General features: G+C 36.4%; 1 protein-coding gene across 2 annotated transcripts in view; it reads left to right on the plus strand.

Moving 5' to 3' along the window:
- Positions 1-571: 571 nt before the first annotated feature.
- Positions 572-20,646, plus strand: part of SLC39A9 (solute carrier family 39 member 9) — a 115,135-nt gene continuing 95,060 nt past the window's right edge. The window contains exon 1 of one of the 2 annotated variants that reach the window (XM_056810951.1): positions 572-670. The gene's annotated coding sequence lies outside the window, so the exon portion shown is untranslated. The remainder of the gene's footprint in view (positions 671-20,646) is intronic. The other variant, XM_056810952.1, reaches the window with a different exon arrangement.

Genomic DNA, 20,646 nt, shown 5'->3' on the forward strand with positions numbered 1-20,646 from the left:
ATCATAAGAAATGCTGAAAGAAAATTGGGAAAAGAAATGAGAGAGAGTCAACAGCATGGGGAAAAATACACTGAAGAAAGTAACTTCCAAAAAACTAGAATTGCCCAGATGAAAAAGAGGCACAAAGACCCATCAAAGAAAAGAAAGTTTTAAAAAGTAGAATTGGATAAGTGAAAAAAGAAGTACAAAAGCTCAATGAAGAAAACAACATCTTGAAAATTAGAATTGGGTAGGTGGAACATGAGACATATAAATATGAAAAAATAGAAGAAAAATTGAATTATCTCATTGGAAAAACAACTGACCTAGAAAGCTTTCATGCTTCCCAGGAAAACAAAGGCCTGTGTTTTTAATGCCAACATTTTAGTGGTGTGATTGTCTGTCAATGCATCGTGGAATACAATAGCTTCTGAAGGGTTAAAAATTAATATCACAAAGACAGTAATGGAGAGGTCTATGATGTCTATGACCAATGAAAAACTTCACAGAGCAGGATAAAAGATGTCATAAAAGCTATGTTGTACTAGGAAGAGGAGATGGGCAAATCGTATGCAAAGGGTGAGTTATAACAGGTGGGCAGCCAACATTTTCCACTGGTAACTTCTATGCATCCAGACTAAGTGAAGAAATTCTCCAGAATACTAGACAAACCCTCTGTGGCAAATGTTTGGTAAGTCATGGACAAGAGACACATAGAATATACAGACAAAGATGAATTGCTACCTGAATCATTGAAAGAAAAACTGATGAGACAAAGATCTATTTGAATATTTCCATAATTTCTTTAAAGTTCATACAATTTTTGATGTATTAATAATGACCCTAAATTCTTGAGTAGGAAAGAGAAGGATGAAAATCTGAGGTGTTAGTCTCTTTTCCTAATCCCACATGGCCACTTTGGAAGAAAAAGAATATGGGAAGGGGGCAGTGGGCTACAGCAATGGAATGCAGGAATATGAATTATTTGCAGGTGGTTTGGGAGCTATTGCCAAAAGTCAAGAATCTCATAAGGACTAGGAAGAATGGGTGTGTCATTTTTTAAAAATTCAATGATATTTTATTTTCTCAATTACATGAAATAACAATTTTCAACAAACATTTTCTGAAATTATAAGATCCAAATTGTTTCCCTTTTCCCCCTTCCCTCCCCCTCTCAGAGATGGGAAGCAATTTGATCTGGGTTATTCATATATTATCAGTCAAAGCACACTTCCATATTTATTGGTCATTGTTGAAAAGAATACTCATGTAAAACCAAAATCCCAAAATGAAACTGTAAATAAACTAATGTGAAAGATACTATGCCTTGAACTGCATTCTCATTCCAACAGTTCTTTTTCTGGAAGTGGATAGCATTCTTTGTCATAAGTCCTTCACAATTGTTCCAGATCTTTATATTGCTGAGGGTAGCTAAGTCTTTCACAGTTGATCATCATACAATATTGCTGTTATTGTGTACAATGATACTTTTTTTAGATCCTTATCTTCCATCTTAAATCATTTCTGTGTCTTAGTGGTAAAGGCAAGGCAATTGATATTAAATTACTTACCTAGGGTCACAGAGCTAGGAAGTGTCTGAGGCCACATTTGAACCCAGGAACTCCCATCATCCACTGAGCCAGCCAGCTGCTCCCTGACAGAATACTTCTGAGCCTAATGGAAAAGATTCTAAATGAGAGAGAAAGGGAGATATGAGATAGTTGTGATATAGCTAAATTTTCATATTCTGCCAGAGGTACCTAAACTTTTTCAGTCTCTGTAACCCTTAATCCTTATGAGATTCATCCTGTTTTTTGGCAATAGCCCTAAAACCATCACCCTGCAAACAACTCACATTCCCCAGTGCCATCTCTGCAGCCAGTTGTCCCTTTTCCACATCCTTTTCCCTTCCAAGTGGCCACCTGGAGTTGGGACAAGAGATGGTAATACCTCACAGCTTCTCTTTCCTACCCAAGTTATTATCAATACATCAGTTCTTCAGAAAGGAAACTTTATTCCATAAAAAATTATATTAGTACCACAAAATTGTTAGATAATAATACTAAATATTTACAGTGCTTTAAGATTTGCTTTACAAATGATATCCTATTTGATTCTCACAACAACCAGACAACTAAACTAGACTAAAACTAGGTAGATGGCACAGAAGGGCTGAAGTCAACAAGATTTCTAAGTTCAAATCTGGCCTCAGATATTCACTAGTTTGCATGACCTTGGGTATTTCACTTAACCCTGTTTACCTCAGTTTCCTCAACTGTAAAAGGAACTGGAGAATGAATGGCAAACCACTCTAGTATCTTTGTTAAGAAAACCCCAAAATGAATGGAGAATCAGACCCAACTGAAATGCCTGAATAACATAAACTCCGTGTGTGTGCATGCACACACGTGTGTTTAGGGGGCAGGTTTCTTATTCTCTCATATTAGAATTATAGGATGAGGTAACTAAGATCCCTGGGAGGGGGGTCCTCCTAATTTCTCATAGTGGAATTGTAAGTAAATAGTTTATTTAGTTTTTTAAAGCCCAATCTTTCTATGAGCACTTAAATGTCCTCAATGAGAATAAACTAATTTGTAAAAAGAGAATTAAGTTTACAAAATACCATGGGCAGTGATGGAGAGGAAGATAGGACATAGTTGATTGGAGGAAATAGAGAGAGAAAGAGTAAAAAAATAATACCCCTCAGCTACAGTGCTCCATAGCTAAGAGGGAGAATAAACTGTAAGCAGGCTTTTGCCTGCTGTAAAAGAGAAAGTCCAGTCCAGGGGAAGCTTGGTTGTTTTCCACTCCATCACACAATCACTACCCTGTTCTCAGGTCTCTGTGGCTATAGCCAGCCAGGCAGCCTCTTGGACCTGTTGTCTTTTTGGTCTTCTTGACCACAGATGTCCTACAGAGATCTGCCTTCTTCCCCCTGCCTTGGAGATAGTGAATTCCTTTCCAGAAGATGTAGATGTAGCTATACATTTATTTAGGCAGACTGGACTGCAGCAAACTAACTGAAGGAAAGACCTCTAGGGTAATGGACTCATTCCCTTCATCTAGGACACCAAAGGACTGATGAGCATCTTCTTTCTTTTCATGTCTCCCTCCTCCTGCATATTTAGACAAGGGATTCTTAATCTATTTAGGATCATGGACTCCTCTGACAGTCTAGTGAAGCCCCCTAAGAATAATGTTTTAAAATGAATAAAAGAGAAGGTGTTGGATTTCAAAGGAAACTGATATATTGAAATACAATTTTCAAAGTATGTAATAATTTTTTAAAGTTCACAGTCTTCTCCCCCACCCACCTTCAACACACATGCAGCTTAAGAATTTCTACTTTAGCTGAAGCTGAATGGGTTTTGTAAGCCTATGGTTTTAAGAGGATGTAAAACCACAGAAAATGTTGTATCCACTGGAGTGTCCTACTCTGGGAAAGCTGAGCCATGACCAAGTTGCAACAATATGGAGGATCATTTGGGATCTCTATCTTATAAGCCCTTATATTGCAACCATCCAATGGAGGAAGTAGAAATTCATTTTTTTGTTTTTTGTTTTCAAGCTATAATTAGTTTCTTTTTGTGTGATCCCTTAGAAATTAGGCTAGTTATTCAAGAAGAAGGCGGTCACCCTAGCTCTAGGATGTCTGGTCTCACAGACTATCTTTGGGTTGTCAGTATTGAGTTGGACCATTGTAGTACTATTCAAGTACAGTTCTGGGTTGTTAAAATCTAGGAAATCGATACTCTCTTTTAATAGGTCCATAGAACCTTTGGGTATCAATTTAATGGGATCAAAGACTCTGAACATCTTTCTTAGAGGCTAGAGAATCTAAGGCTAGACTTGCAATGAATATTCCAAGGAGAGTTAGATTGTTAATAATAATAGCTAATATTCGCACAGTGCTCACTATATGCCAAGCACTGTGCTAAGTGCTTCACAAATATCTTCTCATTTGATCCTCACCACAACTCTGGAAGGTAAGTACTATTATTATCCACATTTTGCAGATGAGGAAACAGGTAAACAAGGGTTACTTACTCAAAGTCACCCAGCTCTAAAGCTTCCAATGCTATCAGCAAAAGAGTGGAGTAAACAAACAGGTGGGAGAGGTGGTAGCAAGTTTGTAAGACGAATTCCAGGCAACAGCTTCTCTTTCCCTCTGCTTTCCCATAGCACTGAGGTGACTCTGGCTGTGAGCTCCATTATAGCTTTCTATAACTTGCTTACATTATTTTTATTGTTTGTTTTTTAAATTAAGTTATGTTTAACTCCTATCTGACTTTGTGGTTGGAGACAGAAAAAAGAAACTAGTTCATGGGAGAAGAGATTCCTCTGGTTTATGTCCAGGGAGAAGAGTTGAGTCAATTAGAAAGAATGTTGTTTGTTTATTTGTTTTTAAATCATTTTGGTAATTATATTCCATATCTATATATAGCAGGGGTCCCCAAACTTTTTACACAAAGGGTCAGTTCACTGTCCCTCAGACTGTTGGAGCACTGGACTATAAAAAAAACTATGAACAAATCTGTATAGCACTGTCTGGGATAGCAGGGGCTGCAGCGCTGGCTGTGCTGGGTCTGTCACACCTTGCACAGGCCCATCACTGGCACCACTATACTGGGCAGCAGTATACCCAGTGCGGAATCTCCTCCCCCAGATCTCTGCTCACCATGCTGACATCTTCCATTGTGCAGCCACATAATCCTTTGTGCGGCACCTTGTTCTCATTCAGTTACTCTAAGAACAAGGCGCCATGCAAAGGATTATGTGTCTGCACAATGGAAGTAGTACTATACGTGAACAATGCCATGCTTTGCAGCGCTGCCACATACAGTGCTCCTCTCACTGACTACCAATGAAAGAGGTGCCCTTTCCAGAAGTGTGGTGGGGGCCAGATAAATGGCCTCAGGGGGCCACATGTGACTCATGGGTCATAGTTTGGGGACCCTTCATATATAGACTATAGATACTAAACTACTTTTTAACCCAGTGAGAGAATATATAAGGAAATGAGCAAGAGGCAGACAAAGGAGGCATAGATTTAGTATGTTTGCCCATGGGAGTATTTAAAAGTCACTATGGCCTAGCATCAACAACCCACTGGCCCCTCTACACAAGGCACTAGCAAGTACCTACCTAATATTCAATACCTGAACACTTTAACCACTCATAACCATTTATGGGAAGAAGTTTACATAAAAATAGGAGCAAAGGGTGACAGAGAACATCCTATTGATTCTTTCAACTCAAGAGTAGATCTTGAAGAATTCAACTTTGGTGACTTTTCAGAACCTATTGAATAGTGTAAAGATTAAAATTTAGGGGAGACTGAGGCAGGTAGAAATTAGTTTCTCTCTGCAAGGAGTATCATATTTTAGAGGTTTATTAAAGATTAAAGATTAAAGAAAATACAGAATAAGAAAAAACACATGCCTAGGCCAGAGGCCTAGACAAGATAACCTCACATCATGGAAGAGACGAGTCTGCTCCAAAATCAGAAGTCCAAAAGAGAGCCCAAAAGCCTTCGCAATCAGGTTAAATCCCTTCTCGATCTCGGCCCAGGTGAGATTACAAGGCATTCTGGGGAAGTGGAGCAAAGGCTTGTGGGGATTGAAGTCCTGGATTCCAATCCATTTTTACAATAGAAAGGACTAATTGAGAGAGAAAATCAATATGATGGGCTCAGAATATTGAGTGGGTTATGGAATGTTCCCAACAGGTGACACTCAAAGTCAATCTCACTGATTTCTGAATTAAAAAACAACAACAACAAGACAAACACCTCTTACCTTCCATCTTAGAATCCAAGGCAGAATAGCCTGCCCAGGGTAACACAGCTAGTAAGTGTCTAAAGTCAGAATTGAACCCAGGACATTTCTTCTCTAGGCCTGACCTTCAAACCACCAAGCCAGCTAGGTGCCCCTGATTCCTGACCTTTTTAAGAAGGTAAAAATATGTGGTGGAAAACCTCATAAATCTATCTAAAAGAACAGATTATCAGTAGTATGAGAGGGCCTACAAGTGCATATGCATTACCTACACTAACCATGATAAAAGTTAGCATTTATATAGTACTTTAAAATATTACTTCATTTTATCATCACAACATTCTGTGAAGACTTATTTGATGACCATTTTATGGATAAAGAAACTGAGGCAGATAGAGGTTAAGTTACTTGTCCAGAATCATCCAACCAATGTCTGAGGCTGGATTTCAACTTAAATCTTCCAGATCCAGTGTTCTATAGTATAGTCTAGTTCTAGTATAGTCCACTATACTAGCTATCTACTAATGATGTTAAAGAAGACTAAGAAGATATAGATTTGTATAGTCAACTACCAGACTTCATAGTACATAATACTGTGAGTTCATAATGACTTGGATTATATGCTAGTCAGTCAATTATTTTCAGTGTTGGATTTATATGGTAGCTACTGCTAGATCTTCATGGTAAGAAAACAAAAATCAAATAGCTTTAATACACTATTTTAATATACTTTTAATACTTTTATTTTAATAAGCTTTTAATATGCTTATCTGGCTCTTACCAAGGCATCTAAGAGGCACCTATTTCTTTGCAATAGTTTAAGGAAGCGATAGTTGGAGAGACAAATTATGTGGGACTATTGGTGAATCTCCAGGACTTCATTGCCTTTAGAAAGATATTGGAATAGCATATGAAATGATAATGGAATGACTAGAGGAAGCTAGTCTGAAGACATCTGAAGCTGTCAGTTGATAATTTCCAGTTTTATAGAGCCTCTGTCAGGCATATAGGTCACATAAAATTTTAGCAGAAAAATGAACATTGACCCAGAGGATATCAAAGTGCTTGTGAACTGGCCATGCACGTCCAATAGATCTTCAAGAATCAAAGCATTTTCTATGACTCAACAGCTATTATTTCAAATTTGTAAATAATTATATCACTATTGCTCAGTTGTGGATATCAGATTAGAAAGACCCAAAAGCAGAAGAACAAGAAAAGTCAGTTCTGTATCTGCTCTCTGTGAAAACTATGAATAAGATTTTTAGGATTTGGTCAACTGCTTCACATATGCAAACATTTAAACAATATTGGCTTATGCAAACATTAGCAAAAATAATCATCAATTTTGTATTTGTACTAAATACAGTTGCCAGCCTGAAAAGTTTAAGAGAGGTCCTTAGACTAAAAGCATGGTGGTCAATATCAGTGGAGGACTTCCTGACAATGAGGTTGTTTCCCCATCCACAAATCAAAGCTCTTGACTTTGAAAAGGACTGACCTCCATCTGCTTAATGGATATGTGTATGGAGCTAATAAATTTCAATAATGAATGGACAACAGTCCACCGACATGCCAAATTCTGACCAGTACTGAAGAGGGTGTACATCAGAGGTGAGTAGAATCCTAAGACAAAAATAAAACTAACTACTTTTTATGAGTGCCCAGTGGAGCAGAGAATTAATGAAACCTATGAGTGACTTTACAAGTCTCATCTCCTGGCACCAAAGGCCATGAAATTAAATGATAAAATGATTCTAGAAGCATGATGTTCTCTCCAACTGAGTGAACATGCCAGCTGGAGGAGAAAAAGTAGATAGAGATGCTCTACTCCATGGGCCAGGTGACACTCAGGCTATTGGGATAGGAGAAAGCTATTGGGAAAGAGGGAAAATTATCTATGCTATTTGAGGAACTGGGCTATAGTCAAATGGAAATATATCTGACAGTCTGGGACTTACTGCTGGTGTATATGAATTTTGTGGAAGCAAACTAATTCCCTTTCCTTCAGTCATCCTTAAAGGACTAGCAGTGAGAGCAGAAGAATGGTGAACTATGGAAAATAAGACAAACCAAGAAGTAAAGGAATGCTCCTTGGGGACTCATGCTTCCTAGACATGTTATTATTTCAGTTGGTTCAGTCAAGTGATTCCATTTGGGGTTTCCTTGCCAAAAGATGCTGTCTAGAGTAGTTTACCATTTCCTTTTCCAGATCATATTACAGATGAGGAAACTAAGGCAAACAGGGTTAAGTGACTTATCTAGGGTTGCACAGCTAGTAAGTATCTGAAGCTGGGTTTTTAGGTCTTCCTGACTCTAGGCTGAGAGCTCTTTTCACAGTAGCACCTAGCTGCCCTAATATACATCTAGGTAATATCATAATTTGGGCCCAGATTCTCTGACACCACATTTAATGCTCATTCTATTCTACTATACCATCAAATCTTACATATGAAGTGGATATAGATTAACTGACTTCAAGTCTAATGTGTAGTTTTCAAGCTTTAAAATCCTTATGGGATGCCCTTTCATTGGGGAGTGGCTGAATAAGTCACTGTATGTGAATGCAATGGAATACTACTGTGTGAAGTGGAAGTCTAAGGGGAGCTTGAAAATAACAAGATAAACCCTCTTTAGTCACTATTCAAAGAGACCAAGGAAGCCCATTTTTAAAATGGAATATATATTTTATTAAAAGAGAGAGAGAAAATGTGGAACAATGTCTCACATCCTAGACCTGAGACAATGGTCCCCAGACTTACAGAGAGAGAGATGTGTAGCCATGGCTCAAGTTATTGACCCCTGATTTACAGAAAAACTCTTAATTTACAGGAAAATACATAGACTAATTTTACACATTCAAGCCTTCCTTCAAATTAACATTTTTAAGAAAATGGTCTAGGGTTGGAGAAAGAGGTTTTAATCCAGAAATAAAGAACAGAAATGTTAAATTGATTAGCTTTATAGTGGATACAAAGAAAGGGCTGGATTACCTGGGAGATGCTGATGTTTTACAATGAATACAAGAGGTTGATTCCAGCCATGGATTTGACCACCTGGGAGAGGCCTCTGATCCAATGGATCATTGAGTACTTCAGGCTTTACTATGCAGTTTGGGTAACTTCCTAAGGTAACTTCTCAGACAAACTCCAAAGACCCAACCCCAAACACTTTGAAACCATATGCCCTTTGTCCTACTAGGAGAAGCATGGGGTGGGGTCTTGCAGGGAGAGGGATGGGGTGGAGAGACCAGCTTTCTACTAGGATCTTAGGGGTATTGATCTTAGAAATATTAATAACTGTTGCCCTTATAAAATATTAAAATTACAAGTCAAAATGTTACTCTGAGAATTATACATTCATTACACCTCATACACTACTGTGCTCTGAGAAATGATGAAGGGATAGTTTCAGAAAAATATGGTATAAGGGACTCACGATGAAAAATGCTATTCACTGCCATAAGAGGAACTGATGGCATCTGAATGCAAATTGAAGTAGACCTTTTTTCACTTTATTTCCTTCATGAATTTTTTTCTTATATATATGTAATGTCTTCTTTCACAAAACAAATATAGAAATGTAGCACATTTATGATCTATGTCAGATTATTTGCTGTCTTGGGAGGGGGAAGAAGAGGGAGGGAGAGATTTTGATCACAAAATGTCACAAAACAAATGTTAAAAATTGTTTCTACATCTAATTTGGGAAAATACAATTTAAAAAACTAGACAGATTTAAATGAGCTGGCACAAGTGAGGTTAACAGAATTAAGAGAACATTGTACACAATAACTACAGCATTGTAATGATAATCAACTGTGAAATACTTAGCTACTCTGATTAATACAACGATCCATAACATTTCCAGAGAGCTCACAATAAAAAATGCTCTCCACCTCCAGAGAGTGAACTGATGAACTCTGAGTGCAGAAGCATATTTTTTCACTTTCTTTTTCTTGCTTTTTTTTCCTGCTCAACATGGCTAATGTAGAAATATATATTGCATGATTTAATATGTATAATGGATGCTGTATTACTTGCCTTCTCAATGGGTGGGGAAGAAAAAGGGAGGGAACTGAAAATTAAAATAACAAAAATGAATAAAAAATAAAAATAAAGAACCAATATGGATTTTTTAAAAAGGAAAGAAATGGCTTCTGCTCTTGAGGCTTATCTCTGATTGGCTGTTTTCTCCCATAACTTTCCATTTAAACAAGAGGCCCAGGCCAAAGATGTCTTCATTACTCTCTAGAAAGTACTGACAACTACTCCATAGGACTTTCTTGATTTAGGTGGACCTGGGCTGGGCACCTCCTTCCCCTACCTTTCAGTTCCAATTTTTTTTAACCCTTACCTTCTGTCTTAGTATTAATTCCAAGATAGACAAGTGGCAATGGAGGTTAAGTGATTTTCCCAGCTAGAAAAAATTAGATCAGATTTGAACCTAGGACCTCCCTACTCAAGACTGTAACCATGAAAATGTGGTTTGCTAAGACTGTGAATTGCCAAAACTGTAAAGGTTTCAGCCAAACTGTAAATATAATTTTTAGTGTCTTGATTTAAAATCAAAATTAAGTGGTCACCATGGGAAAATTCCCAAATATGAAAATACCCATGTCAGCTGGGTTTTATGGAGATTTTTAATTAATATAAATGAAGGAATTAAGGGAAGGGGAGAGAGACAGAGAAAGAGAAAATAGTAGAAAGGGCCTAGGCCATGCCTGAGCCTAAGGAAGAGCAAGGCAGTCTTTATCACTCACCACAAGATTATCTTCAAGCAAGCTCCAAACCTCCGAACTCCAACTCCAACTAACTTCCAATCCAAAAACTAACACCAACTGCCTCAAATTCAATAAGTCCCATCCTTTTAAAGAAATTTTCTCTTATGTCACCTCCCCTAAATTTTCACATCTACCAAACACAGTAGACACTTTTGCCCAGGACTGCCCATTCTTAGTTCTCATCTTCTTTTGTTCTCACCTTCTCTGGTTAAATTAAATCCTCTGAGTACTTCACACCTCTTTTGTTAAGCTTGCCTTTTGTAAGTTGCTTGACCTTTTAGTGATTAATTTAACCTTTATAGGTACTTAGCATCTTTTTGTATTAGATCTAAAAATAGACCTAAGCTTAAGGTTCTAGCTTTACTATAAGTATAAGTTAGGGACTTTTCATTGTTCAATCAGGAGTTTGCAACTTTATCTTCCCCTTAGGCACTGTCTGAGTAGGGTGGAGTAATTTTAAAAGTTCTCAATACATTCCTGATCAAGTACCTCCATTGTTAAAACTGGGGAATAGCTTAATCAAATCTTCTGAAGTAGAGTCTGAGCAGTTTTTAAGATTCACAAGGCCTGGTGCTCTATCCACTGTGCTACCTAGCTACACCATTTAATTCCCTTTTGGGGGTTGTCTTCTCCCATTAGAAAATGAGCTCCAAGGGGGCAGCTTGGTGGTTCAGTGTATTGAGAGCCAGATCAGGAAATAGGAAGACATCGGTTCAAATATGGCTTCAGACACTTCCTAATTGTGTGACCTTAACCTCCTTTGCCTAGCCCTTACTGCTCTTTTGCCTTGGAACCAATAGACATATTGATTCTAAGACCTAAAGTAAGGGTTTAAATATATATGTATGTGTGTTTGTATAAATATTGATTTCCACTTCTGCGTCACCTGACCAACAAGATGGTGGACTAGACTGATCATATGATCCTCACAACCTCACCAACCTCTCTAAATGCAGAAAATATGCACAAAAGACAAAGCTATCTCAACTTTCTCCATAGTTTAGGATGCTAGGATTAAAAAAAAATTTATAAGAGCTCATTTCTACCTTGAGGTCACTCAGCACCCCCTCCTCCACCACCTGACTACTGTCCACAAGCTTGCAAGAAAATGAAACCTGACCCTCAGGTTTAACGCTCTCTTTCCAGTCTCATGGAGACCAAGCTCCAAACTGCAGGACTAGGCAAAGGTTTTGATAATTTGCTGTGAGTCAGGATTCTATGCTGCAAAAAAATAAAATCTCTGCCAGAGAGTGCCAGAATAGAGAGAAAGGGGAAATACACTTGTCTGGCCTTGAAATATAGTTAGATAGCCTACCCCACCCCTTCTGAGAGCTTTGGAGGGCCCAACTGCAAATGACAGAAACCATTTCATGTTGCAATAACACCAGCTGACCAATATTCTGTGCTCAGGGAATTGAGGAACAAAGAGTGAATGGGAAAGGAAAAGTAAGAGTTGGGGGGAAGGGGAGAAGGTGATCTGTATGTTATTCCGGTGACACTGAGCATCCCCTTGGGGCTGGTTCTGTCCCCCCAAAAGCTACTTGGAGCAGATATTTGGGCAGGTGAAATATAATCTCCCAGTTTTAAAATGTAGCTGAGATACTTCGAGATTTATTCCTTAGGGAAACTACCATCAGAGAAGAGGAAATGGGAAAGTGAGCATTAGGGGAAAATAAGGAGAAAAAGACAGAAATTACCAAGATCTCAGGAGAAAGAAAACTCAAAGACCTTGAGCATAGAAAAAAAAATCAATAAGGAAACATTAATAGTAGAAAGAAATATGGGTCTCTAGAGAGAATAAACAAGTTCAAGACTCTATAAATAAATACTGGGAAGAAAAAAAGAAAAATGACTCAATACTTGATGAGACAGAGGACCCTGTGGAATTTGAGGAGAACATGGAACTGTAACATGCAGTTCCTGAGTAGTTTAAAAAAGAAATGAGAATTATGAGAGCAGATTTTATGGCCTACACAGCAGGAATAATTGGCAAAATAGAAAAAATAGAATCTGTGCCTGCAAGTCTTACCAGAGAAACAAGAGAAGACAACTGATTGGGAATACAAATCCACAGAAATGAAGGAAAATCTTGAAGAGAAGCAAAAAAAGCAGTAATTAAAAGAAAACATGCTCTCTATTCAAGCAAAATATATTGATCTCAAAAACAGGAAACACAGAGACAACCATAGGTCTCCCAGAAGAGCATGTAAAAAAAAAAATTAAACATTATAATGCAAAACAAATAATACAAGAAAACTGCCCAGAACTTCTGAATACAGAAAGGGAAATACCAATGGAAAAATCTATCAATTCAATACAGAAACAACAAATTCTGTGAGCAACCAGGAGAAAGACCTTCAAATACAAAGGAAAGAAAATTCAAATAACCCAAGACTATTCTGTATCCCTTAAAAAATGCCAAGAGGATGGAATAATGTGTTCAAAGATCAAAGAATTCAGGAAATCTGAGCTTAACTATACATGAAAAAAGATAAACATTCAATAATAAAGAAGTATACAAAACATTTTTTAGAAAGAAAACCAACTCTGAAAAAGATTATATGCTTTTGAATACCCCCTATAAAGGAAATGTAGGAGGAATAAACAAATAAAACAGCCGAGGACAACAGTAGCAAGAGTAACTGCAGAAAAAAAAATACATTTCTTTCTAAAGGTACACATACAAGAGTAAAGCTGAAAGTCAAGTGGAGGTAATAAGGAAAAGCTAGGCCTAGGGAATTATGGACAGAGCCTGGAGACAGCCTATCTACAAGTGAGTCAATTTTTTTTTTACTACATTACAAAATGAGATAGGGTAATATGCTGGGGTTAAATCAAAACTTAGCAATGAGAGAGGGAAAAAAGAACCTGAATGGGGAGTCAGAGAGAAGGAAAGAAGGATTGAAAAGAGGGGTGAAAGGAAGAAGGCTTCATTTTGACTGTGGAAGGGGATTCCATTAATACTTCAATGGATAAAGAGAAATGTGGGGGCCATGTGCTTAATGTTGTCTGCAGGAGTTACAAATGGGAGGGTAGGTTTGAGGGTGAAAGGAAGAGAGCCAGCATAAAAAAGATTAGACTGCTTTTAAAAAGATTGAATTAAAGTAACTAAAGAACATAGAACTGTGTTTAGAAAAGAGGGGAGAAAAATAATAGCTTAAAAATATTAATGACAATTGGAAGAAAAGATAAACCTATTTCTCTTAGCTTTAAATGTAACTGGGTTAAATAAACCAATAAAAAGAAAAGATTGACAGAGTAAATAAGAAAAGAAAATCCTTCAATCTGTTGCTTACCAAAAAAAAAAAAAGCATAAACATTGCCTAGCCTTACCACTCTTCTGCTTTGGAACACAATATTGTTTACAAGATGGAAGGTAAGGGTTTTTATAAAAACAAAAAACAAACCACATAAAAAAGGCATCACAAAATAAAACAGTAGATGGAAAAAAATTTTATACATCAAGTGAATTCCAAAAAAGTAGGAGCTGCAATCATGTGATTTGACTAAACAAAAAACATTAAAAATAAAATAAAATAAAATAAAGAGATAAACAAGAACCTATAATTTGCTGAAAGGAACCACAGAAAACAAACCAATATCAGAAAAAAATGTATATAATCTAAAAGCTTTAGTGCCCAGATCTATAAAGATAATCTTAATTTAACTACAAGAATACATAAATAGTAATACAGTAGTGACAGTGGATTTTAATATTATTTTCTCATCTAACAGAAAGATAAACAAAAATATAAAACTGAACTAATTATTGGAGAAACTAGAGCTAAAAGACTTATGGTGGCATCTAAGTGGCACTTCAAAAGAATATATGTATTTCTAAATACCACATAGAACTTTTATAAAAAATCCACTCTATTTATTGTAAACAGGTATAAAGAAGCAGAAATAGTAAATACATTCTTTACAGACCATAATTCAATAAAAATAAACATTGGTTCTGGGACCACAAACAAAAGATATAGTCCCAAATGGAGCCTTAACAATGAAATCCTGAACAATGAATAGGTAAAAGAAAAAATCATAAAAACAATTATGTGAAATAAAGTGAGAATGATGATACAATATACAAAAATTTAAGGAATATAGCAAAAGTAGTCCTTAAGGGAAAAATCATACCCCTGAAAATATACATTAACAAAAATGGAAAAAGACAGGATTAATTAACTGAATGTGAAGTTAAAAAAAATTAAAAAGTCAACAATTAAACCAACCTAAAACAAGAACAAAAGAAGAGCTTAAAAAAATATATAGACACTAATTCATTGCTGGTGGAGTTATGGATTGATACAACCATTCTGGGAGGTAATTTGGAATTATTCCCAAAGGGCTTTAAAAGAATGCATGCCCTTCAATCCAGCAATACCACTACTGGGGTTATACCCCAAAGAAATAATAAGGAAAAATGTTTGTACAAAAATATTCATAGTGGTGCTCTTTGTGATGTCAAAAAATTGGAAAATGAAGGGATGCTCATTAATAGGGAAATGGCTGAAAAAATTGTGCTATATGATGATGGTGGAATACTATTGTATGTATGAACTGGAAGATTTCTACAGGAACTGGAAGAGCCTCCCTGAACTGATACAAAGTGAAATGAGCAAACCAGGAGAATATTGTTCCCAGAAAGTGAAACATTATGGGATGATCAAATGAAATCGACTTTGCTACTAATAGCAATGCAATGATACAGGACAATCCTGAGGGTCTTATGAGAAAGAATGCTATCCACATCAAGAGAAAGAATAAAGAATTGTAGGAATAGAAACATAGAAGAAAAACATGATTTATCACTTGTTTATATGGATATAGGATTTGGAGTTTTGGTTTTTAAAAGATTACTCTATTACAAAAAATAAATAATATGGAAATAGGTATTGAGTGATAACACATGTATAACCCAGTGGAATTGCTTGTTGGCTCTTTGAGGGAAAAGAAGAAAGAGGAGGGAAAGAACATGAATCATGTAACCATAGAAAACTACTTATAAATAAATAAACAAACAGATAGATCGATAGATAGATAGATAGATAGATAAACTTCATAGAATTGGGCAATGAAACTAAAACTTGTTTCTTTGAAAAGACTAATAAAGGCACTCATTCATGCAAAAAAAATAAAATAAAATTCCTACAGAGTATAGGGATCAAAGGCCTTCTTTTGATAGTATAAAAAATGTATCTAAAATCAAAATCAAGCATCATGAACAATGAAGACACATGAGAACTTTGCCCAGTAAATACAGGGGTAAAGCAAAAATATCTAATTTCTCCAATATTTTATATAGTTCTAGAAATGTTAGGAACAACAATAAAACAAAAGAAAGAAAAAACTATCCCTGTGTGCTAATGATAAGATGATATACTTGTAAAACCCTAAGTAATCTGAATAGATACTAATTGAGACAATTAACAGCATCAGCAAAGTTATGAGCTACAAAATAAACCCTTAAAAATCAAGTGTATTTTTATGAAATAATAACAAAATTTGAGAAACAATGATAAAAAAGGAAATCCCATTCCAAATAACTACAAAATGCACAAATTATCTATATGGGAATTGACCTACCAAAGCACACGAAAAACTTACATAGATTCTCCTTAAAGAAATAAAGAATATGTTTAACTGGAAGAATATTAAGTGCTCCCGGCTAGTCCATCCCAATAAAATAAAGATGACAATACTAGCATATTTATATTTTTAATACTATAATAATCATATTATCAAGGGGACACTTTATAGAAACTGTTAAAGTAATAAAATTCATCTGAAAAAAAAACAAAAAACCTAGAAAATCAAGGGAAATTATGAAAAAAGGTGGGGACTAAGGGCAGATAGCACTTCTAGAATCCAGACTATATTATAAAGCAGCAGTCATCAAAGCTATCTGATATTGGTTTAAAAATAGAGGGGATAGATCTGCAAGAAATAAATTTAGGACTCTGGTCCTTATTTTTCATAAAGTTTATTAGAATTTACTTGGATAGGTAAAGACAGAGTTACAGAGAAAAGCCTATTCTAGCTAGCCACGTGGGTGGTCTCAGCATAGCTCCCTTAAACACCTTCCTCTTGGCAAGTCAACACAGAAAGAGACCCCATCTTTCCTTGACTCAAACCTTTTAATCCCACCCCCTACTCTCTTCCAGGTCAAATTCAATCCACTTTGAATCAAGAACATAGACCACAGTCCCATGACCTATGCTAGGTGATGCAAACTCATGCAGACTCATGTAGACTCAATTGAGCTGTGTTACCCAGAAAGGAAAAGAGGATAGAACTTTCCTCACACAATCCTCCTTTTGATTCTTTGGGAAACCAACATGTTAAAATCTCCTCACTTGGGTTTTATAGGAGATTAACATGTCAGGTCTCCCCAATGAATCATTTCACATATGTAGCTCATAGTGGAACATAATAGGCAAGAGAGAATCAGAAACAACAGAATTTTATAACCCAATGTTTGACAAAATGGAAAACATAAATTGCTTAGGAAAAAACTCCTTATTTGATAAAAATCTGCTGGAAAAACTGGAAAATAGAATGACAGAAATTAGACTTAGATCAGCATCTTATACCTTATTTCACAGTATATTTTAAATGGATACATAACCTCTAATATTAATGATCAGATCATAAAAATGTATAAGAAAAATAGATTATATATCTCTCATAGGCAGGAGTAAATGTGTTCTTTTTTTAACCCTTGCTTTCCATAATATATATATATATACTATGTATTAATTCTAAGGCAAAGGAGTTGTAAGAACTAGGCAATGGGGATTATGTGACTTGCCTGGGGTCACCCAGCTAGGAAGTGTCTGAGGCAAAATTTTAACCCTCAATTCTCTCATCTCTAACCCTGGATCTCTATCCACTGAGCCACCTAACTCTCCCTGAGTAGATGTATTCTTAACCAAAACAAAAAAGAAATAGAAACAAGTACAAAAGATAAGTTAAAGAATTTTGACTACATGAAACAAAAAACTTGCTGCATAGACAAAATGAATATATCAAAATTAATAAGGGAAGTGACTGAATGGGGAAAAGATTTTGTATTATATTTCTCTGATAAAGATTTGGTATCCAAGTTATGTAAATAATACATAAATATAAGACCAATAGTCATTTCCCAGTAGATAAGTGGCCAACAATTCTGAAAAGAATTGCAAAGTATTCACAACCACATGAAAGAATGCTCTAAATTATGAATAATAAGAGAAATGTCAAACCGAAACAATCCTGAGGTTTCATCCTTCTCCATTGAAAATTGGAAAAAGTAAATTTGTGAACTTTTTCCCTGACAAATTTTCCCTTCTCAGATCTTACACAAAAATGTTTTATTACCTTTTTGGTGTGCTTTTCACATATATTGTTCTGTAACAGACTAATTCATGCATGCTACATCCCCTCCTAAAAAGTCTGATCTATTCCAGACTATACCCCTAAATTCTCCACATTGTCTCTATCATTCCATAGAAACTTCCTCACCTCATTCTAACCCTTGATTTCTCCTTCTGAAAGTACTCTATGCCCCTGTGTGTCTGCCATGTTTTTATTTCTCTCCAGGAGCCACACCTCTCTATCACACTCCCAACTGGCTCTTCTATCTTTCTGTCTCTATCATCTCTGTCTTTTTGTCATCTCTCTCCCTCTCTGCCTCTGTTTTTCTTCTTCTCTGTCTCCCACTGTCTCTCTCTTTTACTTCTACTTCTTTTTCATCTCTATACACACACTTTTCAGGTCCCTTTTATTTATTGACTTTCCTCATTGGAATATAAATTCTATGAAGGCAAGGACTGTTTTTCTATTTGTACTTGTATGCCAAGGATCTTTCTTTTTGCTTATAGCTAACTAGCACATATATATATGAATAGGGCAGCTAGTTGGTTCAGTAGATAGAGCACTGGACCTGGCCAGAAAGGGAACACACACATACAGGGGAAATGGAGGGAGAGAGAGAAAGAGTTGAGAGAATGGAGAGGGGGAAGATTGACCTTCCCCTCTCTTCCCTTTGGGGAAGGTAGCCCAGTCTTGTCTCCCTGAGAGAGGGAGTATGTCTCCTCAGAGAATGGTTCTGGGAGATGGGCAATAATAGTTAGAGATCCCTCTAATGCTTTGGTAAGATGGTCCCAGATATTGTTGAGAGGCAGGATGGACTCTTCTGCCTCTGGATCCTTCAGGTACACCAACTACCTCTTCCTCCCACCCCAAATCTTGGGTTACTCCACAGCCCAGGAGAGATAGTTGCTCCTTGGGTCTTGTTGTTTGGACCCCTGGGATTCTGAGCTAACCCTTCTTTTGGGGGACAGGTATGGTTCTCCCCAAATCTTCAGCCCCCTTTTCTAGTCTCAGAAACTAGCCAGACCTGATTCTAAGTAGTAGACATTTTATTTGGGTTCACACAGAGGAGAGAGAGGTAAGGGTGTCAGGTAAGAGAAGTGGATGAGCAGGAAACCCTATTGACTGGAAGATTGAGTCCCTCTCCAAGATCTCAGGGTTCAGACTCTCGGCCTTGACCTCTCTTCTGGCCAGCTGCTGGCTTGGTCCCTACTCCTGAGCTAACTTGCTTGAGTACTGGAGTTCAGGAACAAGTTAGTGAGAGAGATGGAAAATGAGATCTCCGTGGATGGCTTTCATCAAGTCCCAGTTCACAATATTCATTGATGACTCTGAGCTGTTGTTGAGAGCTGATTGAGAGATATCCAGGAGTTCACAGGAAAACAATTGATCTCCAGAAAGACCCAAGTTTCTTTCTAGCCTGAAAGAGCTGCTTCTTCCCCCTGGCTCTTAGCTGGAAGAAGTGAGTTCCCCAAGCTTCAGATTCTCTGACTGGAATCTTGAGTTTTTTTCTTCTTGCACTTCCCCCACTCTCTCTCTCTCTGCATCTGATTTCTGTCAGAAATTGCTCCTTACACAAACTTGATTTGATTTCTCTCTAACAAAGTCACTTAACCCCAAAAGCCAACCCCTTACTGTTCTTCTGCCTTAGAACTGATACTTAATATTAATTCTAAGACAGAAGATAAAGATTTTTTTAAAAAATTGAACTGAATATGGTTTCTGGCCTGCATAATGTTCAATTCTGGGGACCTTCAGAATAATTTATCATCATTAAAAGCATATGTCACTTTGGCATGGTATTATGACATAATTATTGACATAAGTACATGCTTAAATGGACATCAGTAAAAAGGGAATCATTCAAAACCTTGAGTAACTTTCACCATATCCATTGAAGGGAAATTTAACTTTTTATGATCAGTATTTTCAAGGTATGGGTTTCGTATATTTATCTAATGTAACAATTTGAAATTTATAGTATACAGCTAGAGATGCTGAAATAAAAATATTTTCCCAGAAAGTTTTCTAGTCTTCCTAGCACATCTTGGCTAAGCACCTACCTGTCAGTGTTGTCAGCACAAAATTGGATACTATTGGTAAAATACTTAGCAAACTTTAAACATTAATGATTACTAATAGTTGCTTGAATGATTATTTATATAAAATTATTAACTATAACAACAAAGTCTTCCTCCCCTCATAGTTTATATTCTTGGAATTATAACAAATTAGAAAATAGTTCCTAGCTATTACTTAGTAGAGTTTGAGAAATGGTAATATCAGGCACTGCTCTCTTCCATTTATCTTATTAGGTCCTTTAGTAGTCTTAATTATCACTCCAAATAAATTTTTTTATATTATTTTGTCTAATTCTATAAATAATTCCTTTGGAAATTTGACAGTAGATAACTAGATTGAGCAATTTGGGTATTATCATAATTTTTACCACACTGGCACAACTTTTACCCACAAACATTGACTCTTTCTAATTACTTTTCTCATTTCTGTAAAAATTGTCTTGTGGTTATACTTATGTGTTACATGTGTGTCTTGATTAGCTAATTCTCAGATTTTTTTAATGTATTTAAAGATATTTTAAATGGAATTTATCTTCCTCTTGGTGTTTGTTTGTATAATGGGCATGATCAAAATAATCTCCCACTCCAATTTGCTGTATTTCTCATAGAGCTAAATCTACATCTAGTCCCTTCTGGTGGGTAATGTGCTTAGGTCACTTTTGGGCAAATG

This window comes from Monodelphis domestica, chromosome 1 (genome assembly GCF_027887165.1).
Source record: "Monodelphis domestica isolate mMonDom1 chromosome 1, mMonDom1.pri, whole genome shotgun sequence".
Taxonomy (NCBI): Eukaryota; Metazoa; Chordata; class Mammalia; order Didelphimorphia; family Didelphidae; genus Monodelphis; species Monodelphis domestica.